We start from the raw sequence: 18576 nt of genomic DNA on the forward strand, positions 1-18576 counted from the left end.
GAATACCAATCTCTGTAGCTTTGCAGTGCGGCTGCTTCTGCACAGGTATTTACCGTATTTGGACGAGTTCCAGACTCAGATATATGGCTGGCCGCTTAAATAGATGTCAGAAAGGTCTGCACTTGCAGTTTCTATTGGGAGAATTCAATATGGTGTAACTTTGTTGGGTGTGAAAGGAGAGGTGAGGTGAAGTGAGGCTGAGGATATAAATGGATAGAAATGCACTGAATGTGCAAAATGTTTGGGACACAATATTGAGTTGCAGCCCTTTTTGTGCAGTTTTAAAATCTAACTCGCCGGCTTTTCTTATGTAGAAAGCACCCTATAGATTTTGCAAGGGAGGTCAGTTGGGAATAATGATTTTTAGCTGAATTCACCACCTCTTTGTATTGATGTTTTGTACATTTTTATATTTGACTCCTGAGTGACTGTGGATTCTGAGACAAATTCCAATCAGCAGGAGTGACATGGCAATTAAATACCGATTCCTAAATGTTTGAAGGCAAACACACTGGGAGCACAGCGAAAAGTTTTTGTCAGTGTGTGTGTGTGTGTGTGTGTGTGTGTGTGTAAAAACTGCAGGGACAATACATTGGGTTTTAGTTTGCATTTTTGAGTGCCACAGATAGGGGGTCGGGGCGGGGAAGAGATTCCATGGTGCATTAAGTCTGTCTGAATGGATTTTTACTCTGTCATAGCACACTGCGCTCCAGTTTTCATAACAGCGTTGAATCACCATTTCCATTTCTCTAATTCTTTCCATCTTTTGTTGCAGGCAGCAGACTTGGCAACTATTGTTTGACACGTTGCTTGTGCCAGAGAAAGCTGTGTGTGTGCTTGTGTGTGTCTGTGTGAGATTTGAGACCGGCTAATCCATAAGCCATAATAGGAGACTGTTGCTTTTAATGCCATATCAAGTGGAAGTGTGTGTGCACAGTTGTCTCCAGCAGTATCCAGTTTACAAACTATCAGAGGTGAGATTGGAGGTTAAACCCTGACAGGACTTGGATATACAGCATTTTTTTTACTGCTGTTTGATTATTTCACAAAAAGAAAAGCATTATTGCCACACTGACAATTACTCATTTAGTGTTTTTCCCATAGACTTGTGAGAGTGTAGAATCAGTGAATTATGCATTTAGAAGTGGTAATGTAAGACCAGGAAAACGAAATGAGTGTTTTAAGGGTTTTCTGCAACAGCAGCAATAAGCTTCTTATTAATCTAAAGATGGATGAATATTTTATGACAGAAGATGGAGCAGGAGACAAAAGGTCATAGAGTCAAACATCCGTGTACCTGTATTGAATCTGTTTCATAATTTGAAGATTGGATCTGCAGTCTGCAGAGTCATTTCTTCCATGGAGAAGGAAATCACGACAGAAACTTTTTTCATTTCAGTACCATTGAATTTAGCCTTTGAGGCACTTTGACTAGTTTTCATTATGCCTCGGCTGAATTATTTTTGAGGAAAATCAATTCTACCTGAGCGTTGGAAGAAGTGCTTCAGTATTAACATTCATAAGAATATCAGTCACTCTGAGAGGGTTAAAAGACAAGAGAAGAAAAGTTCAGATGGATATTCTTTTCCCCCCAGGAGGACTTAATTCTGGGTGTGTCTCCTCACTGAAATCCAGTAAAACCCTTTCCACCACTGCAGCCCCACCACCTCTATCCTTTTATCCCATTAGCAGTAAACTCATTGGACTTCTGATAAACCATGCAAGGTCACTGAGTCATTGACCAAAGACATCAGTTAAAGGACTCCATTCTTGGCAGAAAAGGTCCAGTAGCCTTTAGTTAAATGATGGTATGAGAGTCTGGAGTGTCACTTCTAACCAAGAAATGCAAATGTAGAGAAGTAGTTGGTAAAAGATTAACAAATGCTCTTTTTGCATTTTTGCCTCGAAATGGATGAGAAAATATACTGCATTCAAATGAAAATTGTGAGATTGTGATTAAGACTTAGAAAATCACATTCACCAAATGCTTTGTGTTGAAATGGTAAGTAGTGAGAACAGCGTCTAGTAGCAACAGAAGCTATCAATTTAGCAAGCTAACAAGTGGTTGATATAGTGTAGGAAGTGCATCGGCAATGAAAATATGAGACCATAAGCACTTTACTCAGACATAAAAAAAAGGTAGTGTCTACAGATACGGACCCGTACCCGTAGCCTGTGGGCTACGGATACGGCACTTTCCATTTGCCAGACAGATACGGACCCGTACGCGAGTCTCGTGAGTCAGGAAGCTGCTAACCACTGCAAACTGTTGAAAGGTAAGCAAAGGTTAGGGTTAGTGTTAGGGTCAGGTTTAGGGTCCGTACCTGTAGTACCGATGCTACGGGTTCGTACCGCTAGCGTCTACCGGGATTCACATGACCAGATCTCGCGTATCTGATTGGCAAATGGAAAGTGCCGTATCCGTAGTCCACAGGCTACGGGTACGGGTCCGTACCTCTAGCAACAACCTATGACAATGGCTGCAAGTTCAGTGTTAATAACGAAGCTGACACGCTGAGCGGTGTAGAATACAGTACATTGACAAATAAAAACATGCTTTAGGGAATAATTGAATAAGCCTCTGACTGTGGCCTCACTGCTGCACTATGATTGTCATTCTGTCTGACAATGTCTGGGATCCATGAAAGGCCTAAATTGTTAGATTCGCATGTAATCAGTGTAAAACTTCAGCAGAAATCTTGAAATTCTTGAAAAAAAAGATAATTTATTTGTTCTGCAGTGACACGGCTCATTTAATTACTAGCAACAAATTCTACAACTAAACTTGCAAAAATTAGCTTCCCCTTCCTCTTATTAATTTCTAAAACTCAAGAACTGGAGCTTTCAGAGCGTTTCCACTTATAAAGTTTGAATCCCACATGAATGGAGCATTTAAAGGGACATGACCTGAATTAAAGGTACCATTCTTCCATCTCTGAGCTGACCGTGAAGCTACAACCAGGACAGCATTAGCTTAGCTTAGCTTAAAGTCTGGAAATTAATAGGAAAATCTACCTGAAACCACTTGTCAATTTTACAATACATCAATTCATCAAACGCGGTTCAACAGGTTCATAACTCACTTTCAGAGGTTTTTGGAGGTACGTTTTGTTACTGTTGGGTAGAGCATCTGACCTTTTCCACCTGTCAGCAGTCTTATTGCTTAACTGGGCTAACTGCCTTCCTGTACAAATGATGTACAACTTTTTCTGCCTGTAAAAACACCAAGTACAGACTCAATGCAGCCCTTGTTAGACCCCTAATAAGATATTTAAACATGAATGGATCTAAACTTTCTCAGTCTTAATGAAATCAAGACTGAAATCATTATACTTGGTTGACCAAACCTTTTGGATGAACCTGATCCGAGCTACTTTTGGACCCTTTGGATTCATACAATTGATCTTTTGTGAGTAACTTTGGAGTGATTCAAAAAACAGATCAATTCAGTTTTCAAAACTCACTTTTTCCAGGTAAAACTTTTTGCCAAGATAAAGGTCTTACTCTCTCTCAGAGACTTCAAAAAAGTATTCATGCCTTTATTACCTTTCGGTTAGACTGCTGTAATTCTTTGTATGTGGAACCTGTTGTGTCTTCAGCATCTGCAGTTTGTTAAAAATGCAGGAAAATGAAAGCCTGCTCACATCTCTCCAGTACTGGCCTCTCTCCCCTGGCTTCATGTCCATTTCAGGATTGATTTTAAAATCGTATTTACTAGTTTTTTTAAGCTCCCAAATGTGTTGGCACCACCTTATTTGGCAGAACTCTTTTATCATCATACCCCAGTAAGAGCACTGAGGTCAACCAACCAGATGCTCCTGAATGTTCCATGATCCAGGCACAAAAATAGAGGCGATGCAGCCTTCACAGTGGCTGCTCCTAATCTCTGTAACAGTTTACCTTTTCATGTGGGAACTGCTCAGACCCTCAAGACATTTAGGTCATTGCTGAAGCACCAACTCTTCTCACTGGCATTTTATTTAAATAAAATACATTTTACTGCCTTTTATCCACATTTGTCTTCACGCCTTTGTTTTCATTGTGCTTTCATGGTTTGCTATTTTAATTGTAAAGCTCTTTGGTTCAGCTCTTGTTGATTTTAAATGTGCTTTTTTTTTTTTGCCTTGACTTTGCTGCTTCCAGCGAGAGTGATATTTTGTTGTCTAATTTAATGAATTATTCTCACCTTTCACACTACTGCTTTAATTCCATTATATGATTAATATGAATAACATAATTTATAGGTTAGCAAAGTCTGGTTTATTTTTAGAATGACAAATGGTAAGTATTACTGTAGAAAATGAGCAACGTTTACAACTTTGGCTCGGATTTAATCATTAGGCCTCTTAACGTGTTGCATGGAGGAACCTTCTGGACAGAATCACGTCTGTTAACTCCCTCTCTCCTGTCTGTGTGTGTGAGGAATGCCGCCATTGATAAAGAAGCCAGATCTCTCTCCAAATGACTTCCACGTTACGTCATCTGTCAGCATCAATTAACCTTCAGCTGCTTAGTCTGAGGCCCAGTCCTGCTGAAGACAAGAGCTGCAGACAGTGAGGATAATCAGCAGGAGTGTTTCTTGAAGGCTAGAAATGTAGACATGCTGCAGCTTTGTATCCTGGCTCATAATGGAAAAATTATTGGAGATGATTTCATGTGGAAAGACAAGATCAGTTTGGTTTAACTAATTGGTGGCAGATTTTGTTTGCATGTTTATAATGTTTAAAAATGACCACTGACTCACATGCAGCCAAATTTCAGGTAAAAAAAAAATCAAAAACGCTTCAGCACTATGTGTGTTTAGCTGTGTATGGTCGCCACCACTGACTACCTGTGTTCCTATGGTAACGGAGAACATATTCCCTGGCACTTGAAAATAGTGTTTATCTTTTAGCTTAGTCAGTGATGTTTTTGGAATGGAATCCCTGCTGGGTAATCAGGTTCTGAAATTCCTACCATTAAATGATAAGTGTCTCTTACCCACAGCTGTGAAACTAATAAAACAAACTTGCAGGATGAGCACTGTGAAGAAATCCATTTAGGTCATTTTATCAGGATATTGTCTTTGGTTGTGAACACAAATCGTATTTCTAATCATTCATTTGGTTAATCTCATATAGTTTATAAGGGCTGTTCAGAGCTTTTAAATTGATCTTTCAGTTTTTCTTTACTCTCAGCTACGCACAATCTGGGGCACACGGATTATTTTGTAGCCTTGTATCAACAGTGACTGCAAGACCACCAGCGGGCCAATCTCCCAAAATGTGCTCCCACACAGGCAGCCAAACTGTACAGCCTGGGTCCATATGGTCCAGCCTGCCCTCCCCCAGCCCCTCCTCCCATTTTATCTTCACCCCAGCCTCTGTTCTCAGCAGGTGATCAGACACACATGCAGTATGTTTGGGGGTGGGGGGATGCAGAGTGGACTGCACTCTACACACTGTATGCACAGGAATTTGTGATGATTATTTTATTCAGCAGCTGATGCACAATTTGATCTGTAAGATGTTAGAAAATAGTGAATAAAAAAATCACAATTGTGTGTATTTTCCATAAAATGAAACACAGTGAGCAGTGAATTCTTATTTTTAGAAAGATGGAGCCATATTGCGAATGGCAACTTCATCTGTTTTAAGCTTTCAAAATAATGCACATTTTTTTCTGACCGTAGACCTCTGGAATAATTATTCCAGATCAATTATAATTGATCAACTATTTCAAGTGTAGTTTGTAGTATTATTGAGCAGTGTATCGTGCATTGTGTAAGGATATGAATTACCATTACAAATAATGAGCTGGTGCTGCATTTTAAGCCTTGTTGAATGTCAGAATAACTTTTAGACAGCTATCCCCAGGCCCAGTTCCAGAGCAGCAGGACTTAGGATACTTCTAAAAATTTGTGACAGGGACATTAGCTAAAGAAGTGATCATCATTTGACATAAAGAGATTATCTTTCAGTTTCTGTGCATACGGCTGCTTGAATCTTTTTGTCAAAGACAAATTGTGTGCTATGATGAACAGATTATACTGGAACACAGCTGGTTGGTAACAGCACTTAGTCATTACAGCATGATGTTTCTTTGCTGTATGAGTCAAAACAGCACCCATACCTTCAAAGTGTGTCGCTCCCCCTGTGGTGTTGAATGCATTATCTTCACTGCCATTTGAAATTTCCACAAAGAATGACACTTTCTTTTTTTGCACCCTGAGCTACAAAATGAACACCTTTCCCCACTGTTTTGAAAGGCTGAGTATTTATTTGGACTCTTCTGCGCAGGCTTTTCGTGACCAAGGATGCCGGGCACTTGTTGAAGTTGAGGGCCAAAGGTTGGGAGCCAGTCAGGGAGCAGAAGTGGACTGGTCTTAATAGGTGCTAAACTAACAGCTAGGCTAACTTTGGCTGTAGTCTTGAATGTGACTTTGCTCCCGTCAACATCACTGTTTTGGAGGCTGTACCGCTGCGTAGCTTCACATTGGTCTCCCCAACTATTTTCAAAAATCCATTCAATTAACAAACACTGTAGACTGAATTTGTCCAGCCGCAGTTAGAGGCACCCATAATGCAGCAACGCAAGCCGGCATGGTGCAGCAGACCAGCACAGTTTCACAACTTTACTGAGTGCATGACATAATGGTAGAGTTTAATGACCAGACATCATTCAAAATATTAAACTGAGGAAGAAATATCTCCAGGAGCTGAGACCACAATACAAGTAGCTGAAAGGAAAGTTGTCCTGGTTTCTGAAGTGAAAAGAGAAAACTTTGCAAAGAAGAAATAATTAGAGTTACCACATTAGTCTCCCATTCAGAAGACTCACATGGTTAAACACAAGGACATAGGATTTTAGGATTTTTAATAAAGCCATCACATTGCAGCCGTGTCTGAACTGCTGCAGCTGTAGCAAAAGCACGTGTTGGTCCAGTGCACCTGACAGAGATGCCTGAATCAAATTCACTCCTCATCTGGGCTTGGGCTACGCCGCATTCTGTTCCTGTTTGTCTTAGCCTGCCCTCTCGCCTCTATTTCAGCTTTCTCACGTACTCGGAACAAAGTCGAGATTTTCTCGCGGACCAGCAGGGTCTGCCGAGATGTTTCTGCCTGGTCGCTTCCAAGGCGCCCATCAGACTGTGACCGAGGCTCTGGCTGGGGAATAGAAACTGTGTGTGTGTGTGTGTGTGTGTGCGCGCACGCTGGAGATGGAGGAGCAGGCAGAGCAGGCTGGCTACTCCGACCCCTTAGAGCTCCATCTGGACCGTGGGGGGTTGTCATTTAGGAGAGCAGGGCCCGAGCGGAGGAGCAAATTGCTTTTTAATCGATCATATTCCCAGTAAAAGCCACTCCCGGCAGCCACTTGCCTACTTTCAGTTCTATTTATGGAAGCTGTCCACCTCTGACTACTGTATGTGTGGTGCGTGTGAGAAGAGAGAGAGAGAAACAGAGAAAACAAGCCAGTGGGGATGAGTTATGTTGACCACTTCAAGTCAAGATAGTAAAGACAGAATCTTCTACTCTTATTTTAAGTGGAAAACTTTGCGTAGATGTATTTCTGCTCATTAAAATCAAAGTGCTACAGGAACCTTGTGTTACTCGTGTGGTTTAAATTGACATGAAGGCTGATGGCAAACTGGTTTGATAGCAAGCTGTTCCTTTGTACTTGCAGAAGATGATGACTCCACGGCAGTGAAACACGATGATTAGACACAGATCCACCGACAACAAAAAGAAAAAACACCCCAACGTTAAACACCACAGACCTACAGTCGAATATGTCATGTGCTTTAATAGAAGCCCCACAATGCTGTAATGTGATCATTTTCCCACCTCCAGTTTCTTGCTTCTATTTTGAGTCTGATGCCCAGTGTTGAGTCTCACACTAACAGGCGCTACCGTGCATGAGTAATAAATTATGACTCAGCCCATTGCTGCTGCCGCTGATTGTTGGAATCACTTTCTAAGATGCTGTTGTTTCTAACTAATCTGTCCCTCGGGGCTTTTGAAAAGGAAGTTTAAGTCTTTATTTGCTTGCTCTGTAGAACAAAAACATTTTTGTTCTTTTCATAAAGCATTGAATCGCCCCTTTGTAAAAAAAAAAATAAAAAAAAACTCCAGCTGTAATGGTGTCACATAAAAGATCCTGCAGAATGAGCAATACCAGTGAATGAGGCCGCTGCTTGCAAGCACTCCTGTCAGTTTTCCTTTGCAGGCCTCCCAGGAATTGTAAATGTCGCCACATTCTCAACAAGACAGGTTTTTGCTATTTGCTGAAAATTGGGTGTGCTTCTTTTCCTCTGCAGTGCAGCAGAAAATGTAGCTCCGCTTAATATGACTGCAGAAGCAGCAAAGGCAGGATCTAAATGAGATGATTCGGCCGTTAAATGAGATAAAAACAAAATATTATCTGTATTTTACACTGGCCCTGGAAGCGCAACTGATTCTAACTAATGCACACAAAATACAGCAGCACCAGGAAAAAATAAAACATGCTGCAAATAAATACAATAGGCTGAAACACATTTGCCAATTTACTGTAACAAAACATATGCAGCATAACAAAACACGGAGCGTAGTTTTAGTAGTGAGAGGCAGAGTGAATTAAAGAGCTCAGAGTGAGGAGAGAAAGGGAAGGAGGATGGAGAGGTATGTCAGGTACTCAGCTGGAGGACCTGCATTCTCTCTGTCAGTATCTTGTCACGGTCTCGCCCTCTGACCAAACAGGACATGAGCCTCAGCACCCCATGCTGCTGCTGTCTGCCTCTGCTGCTGTCCTCACTCATACAGAGGCTGATATTCAGGCAACTCTCTGTTGTTTCCCCTCTCCACTCTCTGTGTGTGCTATGACACCAAGACACTCGAGCAGCCTTCCTGTTCAGGCAGTCGGTGTTGATCTTAAATTATACATCTGATAGCCGCCAGTCAATACTGTCAGCTTACTGATATGCTGGAGCTTTCCCCTTAACTACAGCAAGTCAATATGTTGATGTTGTTATTAATATAACACGTCTGGCAAGCTGGGCAAGCTGACGGGAAGAGATTTACTTAGCAGCTTCAGGGCATCAGTTAACACAGCTTAGATTTGGGCGAGGTGTCACATTTAAAGGGAATGTTACAGCACTAGGAAGCACGTACAGAAATGATGATCCATTAGGCCTGATGGATATCAATGAAAAATGCCAGTGAAGCCTCTTTCTCCCATGTGATGCATGATATGATTCAGTCAATCAACATTAATGCATAATCTCCATGGGTGTCGGATTGCACGTGTATTGTTGTGTCAATCCTGATTCTGTGTACAAAATGTAGAAAGAAACTACAGTACTTTCAGTAGAATTAAATTAGATAGTTTTTTCCATTTTCTTTGTTTTTACAGTAGTTTTCTAGTCCTTGTAAGTAGTTCCATATGGGTGGCATATTAAAATCCCATCTGGTCAACAATTTAATCCCTAAAAATGTATCTCTGAGCATCAAAATTAGTTTAGAAGTTGTTTTTTTTTTCCCAATGAGAATAATCCCGACCTGTCGTAAAATGACTTTTACGTACCTCTACGCTGTTTCCTACTTCAGAAAGTCATTGCTTCTCTCCTCACTGATTGCAACTTGAGCACACCAGCTCACCTATAACTCCATTCAAGCTCTGTAAAGAAGCCCATGGTACACAGTGGCAAATTGTAATAGTGGAGTAATTCAGTCATGCATGTTCAAAACTATTCTTAAAGCCCTGCCCTGCAAGTTGACAAGATTGATTATTCAGGTTTGTTGCAAGTGAAATCCTCAAAGTTTGACTCCTTGTTGCTTAGTTTGTCATCGGTTCACATAGTGTCAAGATGGACATACTTACACACGTGGACAAAATTGTTGGTACCCCTCAGTTAAAGAAGGAAAAACCCACAATTCTCACTGAAATCACTTGAAACTCACAAAAGTAACAATAAATAAAAATTTATTGAAAATTAAATAATCAAAATCAGCCATCACTTTTGAATTGTTGATTAACATAATTATTTAAAAAAACAAACTAATGAAATAGGGCTGGACAAAAACGATGGTACCCATAACTTAATATTTTGTTGCACAACCTTTTGAGGCAATCACTGCAATTAAACGATTTCTGTATTTGTCAATGAGCGTTCTGCAGCTGTCAACAGGTATTTTGGCCCACTCCTCATGAGCAAACAGCTCCAGTTGTCTCAGGTTTGATGGGTGTCTTCTCCAAATGGCATGTTTCAGCTCCTTCAACATATGTTCAATGGGATTCAGATCTGGGCTCATAGAAGGCCACTTTAGAATAGTCCAACGCTTTTCTCTCAGCCATTCTTGGGTGTTTTTGGCTGTGTGTTTTGGATCGTTGTCCTGTTGGAAGACCCATGACCTGCGACTGAGACCAAGCTTTCTGACACTAGGCAGCACATTTCTCTCCAGAATGCCTTGATAGTCTTCAGATTTCATCGTACCTTGCACACTTTCAAGACACCCTGTGCCAGATGCAGCAAAGCAGCCCCAAAACATTACTGAGCCTCCTCCATGTTTCACCGTAGGGACAGTGTTCTTTTCTTCGTATGCTTGGTTTTTGAGTCTATGAACATAGAGTTGATGTGCCTTACCAAAAAGCTCCAGTTTGGTCTCATCTGTCCAAAGGACATTCTCCCAGAAGCTTTGTGGCTTGTCAACATGCATTTTTGCAAATTCCGGTCTCGCTTTTTTATGAGTTTTTTTCAGCAGTGGTGTCCTCCTTGGTCGTCTCCCATGAAGTCCACTTTGGCTCAAACAACGACGAATGGTGCGATCTGACACTGATGTACCTTGGCCTTGGAGTTCACCTTTAATTTCTTTGGAGGTTGCTCTGGGCTCTTTGGATACAATTCCAACGATCCGTCTCTTCAATTTGTCATCAATTTTCCTCTTGCGGCCACGTCCAGGGAGGTTGGCTACTGTCCCGTGGGTCTTGAACTTCTGAATAATATGAGCCACTGTTGTCACAGGAACTTCAAGCTGTTTAGAGATGGTCTTATAGCCTTTAACTTTAAGATGTTTGTCTATAATTTTTTTTCGGATGTCCTGGGACAATTCTCTCCTTCGCTTTCTGTTGTCCATGTTCAGTGTGGTACACACCTTTTCACCAAACAGCAGGGTGACTACTTGTCTCCCTTTAAATAGGCAGACTGACTGATTATGAGTTTGGAAACACCTGTGATGTCAATTAAATGACACACCTGAGTTAATCATGTCACTCTGGTCAAATAGTTTTCAATCTTTTATAGAGGTACCATCATTTTTGTCCAGGCCTGTTTCATTAGTTTGTTTTTTTAAATAATTATGTTAATCAACAATTCAAAAGTAATGGCTGTTTTTGATTATTTAATTTTCAATAAATTTTTATTTATTGTTACTTTTGTGAGTTTCAAGTGATTTCAGTGAGAATTGTGGGTTTTTCCTTCTTTAACTGAGGGGTACCAACAATTTTGTCCACGTGTGTAGCCATGGTGCTGACTGCTTATGTTGCTCATGTGTCTTTTAGCACATGAATAACACCATATGGACAGGTTAGCAACATAAAAAAAACACGGAGTTTTTAATGGAAACAACTGAACATTTGCCTCCAACAGTGAGATGATCTGGTGAATCTGTGATACTGTAGGGGGCATTTTGCTGGCATAGTTTGGGTCAACTTGTCCCTTCAGAAGGAAGAGTCATTGCAAATCAATACAAAGTTCTTCTCAGTGATCACTTTTATCATATGAATAAACATTTCTTTCCTGATGGGAGTGTTCATTGCCAGTATGATAGTACCTCCATCCAGTGGGTCACTGAATGGTTGAATGAGGGTGAAAATGATGTGAATCATAACTATGGCCTTCATAGTAATCAGGTCTTGACTTTGGATTGACATGCTAGAAAGCAATACAATTTGGAAGTACAGTTTTCTAGTTTCTAGTTTTAATGTTAAAGAGTGTTGAACTTGTTTTCTGTAGCAAATGATCGCCCATCTTCCTTTGGTTTGTCACCTGTCTGTGGTCTTCACTGACATTATGGACTGCACACCAAGCAGTAGAAATGTAAACCTGACTTTGCTTTACTGAAGAGCAGGGAGTAGCAACAACCGGACTGGTTTGTTTTGACTGATACTCTGGAAAATGTACATATTGACTCTGATCTTTCCTTGTTTTCATTTCATTGACACAGAGGTCTAAAATGTATTTCACTCTGTCTTTTCAGGTGCAGTGCTCAAGAGTTGTGACTCTGCTCTAATAAATGTCAACCTTCTCTGATATTTGTATGGGTCTTTCTCCTGAACCAAAGGTGAGTTCCTCCTCTTTCCAAATCATCCATCCATCCATCCATCCTGGAGCCTATCCCAGCTGACTTAGGGTGAAGGCAGGGGCACCTTGGACAGGTCACCAGTCTATCACCAGGGCCACGCATGGAGACAAACAATCACACTCACATTCACACCTGTGAACAATTTAGAATGACCTATTATCCTCAGTATGTTTTTGGACTGTGGGAGGCTGCTTTGTCCTAAGCAACCAACTTAGGACAAAGGCAGGGGACACCTTGGCCTGGATTTACACACAATTTACAGTTACCAATCAACCTTAGCTTGTTTTTGGACTGTGGGAGGAAGTCGGCGTAGCCAGAGAAAACCCAGGCATGTACACGGAGAACATGCAAACTCCAAAGAAAGATTGCGAACCAGACATCTTCTAGCTGCGAAGTGACAGTACTACCAACCGATCCACTGTGCAGTCCTTCTTTACAAATCAGCTAGGCTGTAGTATACTGGTACAAGTGGATTTATGTAGCAGGTGCATCTCACTGCTGAAAGTACACACAGGAACCAGACAGTTTTAATGAAACAAACTTAGTTTCCACTGTTAAAGTTTCTTGCACAGATCCGAAGTGGCCAAGATCTTTTCAACAGCTTTCCTGGGTTGCCTTTTCTTTTACTGTCTTCCAAAGTACTGATGTTCTTGTTTCAAAGAAGTCAAGTAATGTTTTCTTGCCACCTGACAGACAATTCAGGCCTTGATGTTGGTTGCCCAGGAGCCATAAGCTGAAACTGAACCTATTTGTGGAAGTTAAGATACAAAAGAAAGAGAAAAAGAAAAAAAAAAAATCAGCTAAATGGTCAGCCTTTTCCAGCCTTTTCTTGAGTTACTTTGACAGAAGTACTCTTTTAGCCATTGATTAACTTTAGCATTGAGTCACTACACTTTGTTGTTCCCTTTTTACTACTGACTTTAATCTTGTTTCTGGCAGCTAAAACTGCTCATTTGCGTAGTTTGGCTGAAGAAAAAGCACATCCCAACTACAAGTCATGCTTTGTTTCTGTCTTGGTCTTGTACTTGTTATTTAATGGAACTGAGCTACTGCGTTGGCTGTTCTTGAAGGAGCAATACATCACCAGAGCTGCATCTGCGCACCTCAACCAAGAATTACGGCCTGGCTCCAGACGAGATATCAGCTTTAACATGAGGGGAAGATTTAAAGACTTTAAAAAAATTCACGCAAAATGGTGAAGACAGCCGGACTCTGACATGGTTATTGAAGGCACTGGGACAGGAGATTAAGCCACCCCAACCCCCTCCCTGGAGTGATGATTCTGCCCCGGTTTGTCTTCTCTGCTACTCCCCTGAGAGGCAGGGTTGCTGGGACAGAACCACTGAGTGATTCTTCACTGTCATCTGCTGCTTCATTGCCTGTTAGCATTTTACAGTGAGCAGCTAAGAGCCGAAATGTTGTTAGTTTGTTTTTATCATTTCATGTTTCATTTTCCACCTCTCAAAAGCCCTAAAAATCCTTCTTTTATGATTCATGAAGGTGGGAATAAATGGTCATCTGTGGACTGACTGTTTACAGCAGATTGGCTTTAAGAGAGGTCAAATTACGGACACTCACTCAGTTGCTCCTTAAGCTTCCTGCAGTTCAACCAGGGATCATTCCGCTGATGATTCTTGAGAACTTTTTGAATTCGAAGGCTGTGCAAATTATTTATCAAAGCAATTTTTATTCCTTCCAGGGGATCTGTTGAATTTTCCTAATATAATATTACAGAGAGAAGCAAAATAAGAAAGACTAAGTAATTGCTGCACATGCTAAAGAAAATGAGTACACTTTAAACTGTTTCCTAGTGAGAACTTTAGCATCATCTTTGTTCTGTTCTCTTTTTCTACCTTCATGGAGAGCAGCAACTTTATTTTGTCCGTATTTATTTTTTTGAATTGTATTGCTTTGTTGCTTTTTAGTTGCATGGCAACAAAAATAATTGCTCTTTGTGATGTTTAGCCATAGACTGGATATAAAAGATAAACATCGCCAACGTGTGTCACCTGTTGGTTTGTGCACTACTGTTTTAAAGCCTCAAATATCAAGGTTGCCCATTGCCGTTCTGCTATTTTGAAACCAGATTCGACAAGCCAGCAGTGGATTTGACTGAGCATAGCAATTTGTCACTGAGTAGCCCTACCCTTATTGTTGATTTTACTTCAAATGAGACCATCATATACAAAACCAACATCATGCTGTATTGAAGGAGACTCAGAATGAGCAAACACATGCATAAAGTCATTAGGATAGTGTTTACTGGGGTAACAAATTACGTGAGAAGCAATGTCATTTTCTTACAGAATATACAATCTGACCAATTTTAGCACCAAGATGGGTCGCCCCCTGTAGGCCGGTAGAAGAACTACAAGTCACCTCTGCTTTGGCTTCACTTTTCTGGATGGAGGCTCTGTCCATCTTTAATTTGCCTTTAAACTCTTTTTCTTGCTGATACTGGCAGCCAACAAACATCTAATCTATACCTCCTTGTATGTGTCTTTGCAGCTGAGTGGAATCTTATCCAGCCAGGTTTTTCTTTGTAAATACCATGTTCAGTGTGACCTTTCTCAGTAAAAGATAAGAAGCTGCCCTTCAGATGGTAATACTGTCCGCATCAGCCTTTGTTATATCTGCAGAAAATTTGAGGCTACAACAAGTTTGGTTTGTAACCCTTCCAGAGTCAATGCGAGGCAGAGAAGGTTAAGTGCACTGACATAAGGACAGTGCAGTAATCCATCCACAAGACCCGCCTCTCATATCAAGGTCATTTTATCCTTAAATCCTTGGCCCCTTAAAATGGCATCGGTTTAATTAATTCTCTGGAGCCTCTCTAAGAAAGGCCACTTTAATAGTGAGGGAATGCATATTAATCTACTGGCAAGGGGCCAATTATGGTCGACTGTCACTGTACCAGTTATATGAACTAATATGACCTCTCCAGGCCTCAGCTCAGTGATTTAAACACTTGTGTTCACAGGTTTTATGTAACTGAACTTCAGAACTATAGGAGCAACTTGTTTAGTATATTTGATGAATATATTTCCACTTTTTCATGCTGTAAATTTAATTAAGATTTAATTAATGTAGCAGGGCTGTACAGGTTAATGTTATTATTAATAAAATTAATTCTTCTAACATATTCCACAGTTTAAACTCAGCTTTTTGAAAACTTAGAAGCTGTAGCGTCCATTTTTGCTTATTGTAGAAGATGCAAATGTGTGGTTACATCAAAGCTATTTAAAACAGGAAGGAATATATTCATGGAAATAATGTCTAATATATAATTTTGTGATACAGATGTGAGTTTTAAGGGTTTAAATAAGTGGCTTGCGGATTCAGTGCCTTAACTGCAATGCATAATGCTTGATCGATTGAGACAAATAAACAGCAGATATTCTTTTATTAGTTTGTAAATATAAGAATTAAAACAATCAATTTTAATAGATCCTGTTGTTTTTTTGAATTTTATTTTTGACATTTTAGACAATTATTTTGCCTTTAGTGTAAGAGCAGCAATAGAGACGTACAGAAAAAATGTTGGAAGATGGCAGGGGAGTGAGATCCAGTAAGAGTCCATATTCTAACTGTGGCCTTACTGCTGACGGTATTTGCACCCATGTGATTTGCACCCTATCCACTTAGATATCAGGTCACCCTGTTCCTGACATTTATTAGAGAAAATTAGTTAATTGAGAAATTGAGAAAAATAATCAACAGAATGGAATAATGTGGATAATGGAAGTAGTTGTTAGCTGTAGTCTGAGATATTTATATGTGTTCTGTGTGACCGTGCTAGTGTTGCTACTAACAAGTGTAAAAAGTTGATTCATTTACAGAGTGAAAGTTCTCTCTGCTAACAATCCAGCTTGCTATGGTGCTAAAGTAACTTTTAGATTTATGACTATGATTGTGTAACTTGACCAGTTCATGAGAGATATGTAATAAACAGCACAAAACACAACACAAACACAAAGTTAAATAGCTAGTTTCATGGTATCTGACTGAGCTCAGTTACATCCAGTTATCTGCAGATATGTTTAGCAAAAAAAAAAAAATGACACTAACAGTAGCTGGGCACTAACTTTGATTTTCAGTTTCCACTGCAGATCACCCACGCTTATTCTGTTTTGGATAAAAGTGTTCACCAAATGGCATACATTATAAGTTGGCTCAGTTCTATCTCGCACTTCAGCTGACTGGAAGTGAAAACCGTTCCAAAAAGTTTTGAAGTTTCTTCTCTTGACTGTGGTGTTGAATGTGCAGAGGAGGACTTTTAATAAGGCAGCCTCCGAGGCCGTCTCTGAGGGCCAGCAGCCCCATAGCCACTAACTCACCAGCTTTCTCCCTACTGTATTTCACTATCCTCTCTCTCTTTCTGTCTCACTCACACTGACACCAATGAGAAAGCAATGTTTTGTTTTCATTTGAAGGAAGAGCGACAGCTGGCCCATAGCCCAGTGATCCGCAATGGCCTGCTTTCCAAATAATTAAGACAGAAGAGTAATTATTCAAGTTATTAAAGTTAATCACATTCATTGTGCAAATATGCACAGTTCTAAGTTTTATTTTTATCCTCTCTATGCCTCTTTCACATTACATTCTTTACATGATTAATAAGGACAGGTCCACAGGAGAATTGCTGCTCCAAGTGACATTTAGGCCATGTTGCTTGTGAAATGATTTCTTGTCATCCAGTCCCTCAGCTTCAGGAAGTGTTCAAATATTGTTTATTACTCATTTTGATTCATTCAATGCCAGAGCGAGTCTGCAGCTGCTGTTTATCATTTTATGCACCAAAGGCATATTAATGGTCCAGGGAAAATTACTTTAATAAGTTTATGTACACCAAGCGAGAGGAGCTATTTTATGACTAGATCTGGCACCATGAATTGGTGGAGACGGAGCGCGAAAGGGTATTTTTTAGCCATGCAGTCAACTCCAGTCCACAGCCAAATGTGCAATCTTTGTAGGAAATTACAGATTGTAATGATAAAGTCTTCGCGTTCTTCCTGTCTGCATTTACTCGAGTAATGAGTCTAACCATACTTGTAACATGTCATTTCTAGCATTTCATCTGCGGCAAAGCACTTTACAAGGGAAAAAAGCCTCCTTAGAAGGTTGCATGTTCGACCTCAGAACAAAATGAGCATGGTGCTGGAAGTGTGGTGGGTGTAAAGCTGACATTTGCAGAGGCTCCAGACATGACTGTGGTTGGGTTCAGTTGTAGCACTGAACCGTGCTATTATAAATATATTCCCATTCTGTCACTGCACCACATTAGTACGACTATGGAAATGCTTTGGGACCAACCGCCCCATTTCAGTAGAGTGGTTTGTATATAGTATCAAGGCGTATGTTTACAGCTGCTCTCAGTAATAATTACATCCTCTGGAGGTGTGCAGAGGGAACATCCACATAGCTCCTCGCGTTACGGGTGACAATTGTGGGTGTTTTATTAAATGGTCACAACTTATGGTGCCACCCCAAGAGGACTGCTGTCATCAGTTTGTGACATTGCCACACTTTCTCTTATTGTGTTACAGTGAATAGTGTCAGTGTCAGTGTTTCCCCAGGGCTTCTGCTTTGTGGTATTTCTGTGGTGAGTTGAAATATTGGTCTGTTGACAGAAAAGGTCACCATTTACTCTGACGATGTTTCCAATTTCTCCTCTCTGCATGGTTTGTAACTTTTTTCAGTCTCTCTCCTGCCAAGAAGGAGAAATGTAACTTTGCTGCATCTTAAAAAGAGGATGTGTCATTACAGTATAGAAACAGCTCTGTGAGGCTGTACTTTTAAGTTGAATACTTAAATGTCAGGACACCAACATGCTGTTAAGTAGGTAGGATGTTTGCCCTGACTGTCACTAGCTTAGTTTAGTGTTAGAATGCTAAACTAAAGACAATAAGAACTATTGGGAAAGTGATTTTCCAAATATTTTGATATAAACTAAATTGTTGGATCAAATAAATTGCAGGATTTGTGGTTGAAATGTGGGGTGTCTGGTTTTACGATGCTTTTTTAGCGAATGTTGACAGGAGCTGGAAAGAACAACAGTTAAGCTACTATTTATATTCACAACACCACAGAAACAACCATAACTTAAACCAAACTGAACCCACAGCCAGGCAGAGCTGCTGCTGGTACAGGCTACTGTCAGAGCTTTTTGTCATTGGTTGCAGTTGGTAAGGCAAAAACTGTTGATAGGAAATGCAAAACATATTCAAAGTGTTGCAAAAAGCACAATAAAACCTGCACC

General features: G+C 40.4%; 1 long non-coding RNA gene across 2 annotated transcripts in view; it reads left to right on the forward strand.

The window, feature by feature from the left end:
* LOC127534823 (uncharacterized) overlaps positions 1 to 18576 on the forward strand; it is a 132026-nt gene that overhangs the window by 53643 nt on the left and 59807 nt on the right. For both annotated transcript variants that reach the window (XR_007943401.1, XR_007943400.1), the window contains exon 2: positions 12213 to 12296. This is a non-coding gene — a long non-coding RNA (uncharacterized LOC127534823). The remainder of the gene's footprint in view (positions 1 to 12212; positions 12297 to 18576) is intronic.

Source organism: Acanthochromis polyacanthus, chromosome 7 (genome assembly GCF_021347895.1).
Source record: "Acanthochromis polyacanthus isolate Apoly-LR-REF ecotype Palm Island chromosome 7, KAUST_Apoly_ChrSc, whole genome shotgun sequence".
Taxonomy (NCBI): Eukaryota; Metazoa; Chordata; class Actinopteri; family Pomacentridae; genus Acanthochromis; species Acanthochromis polyacanthus.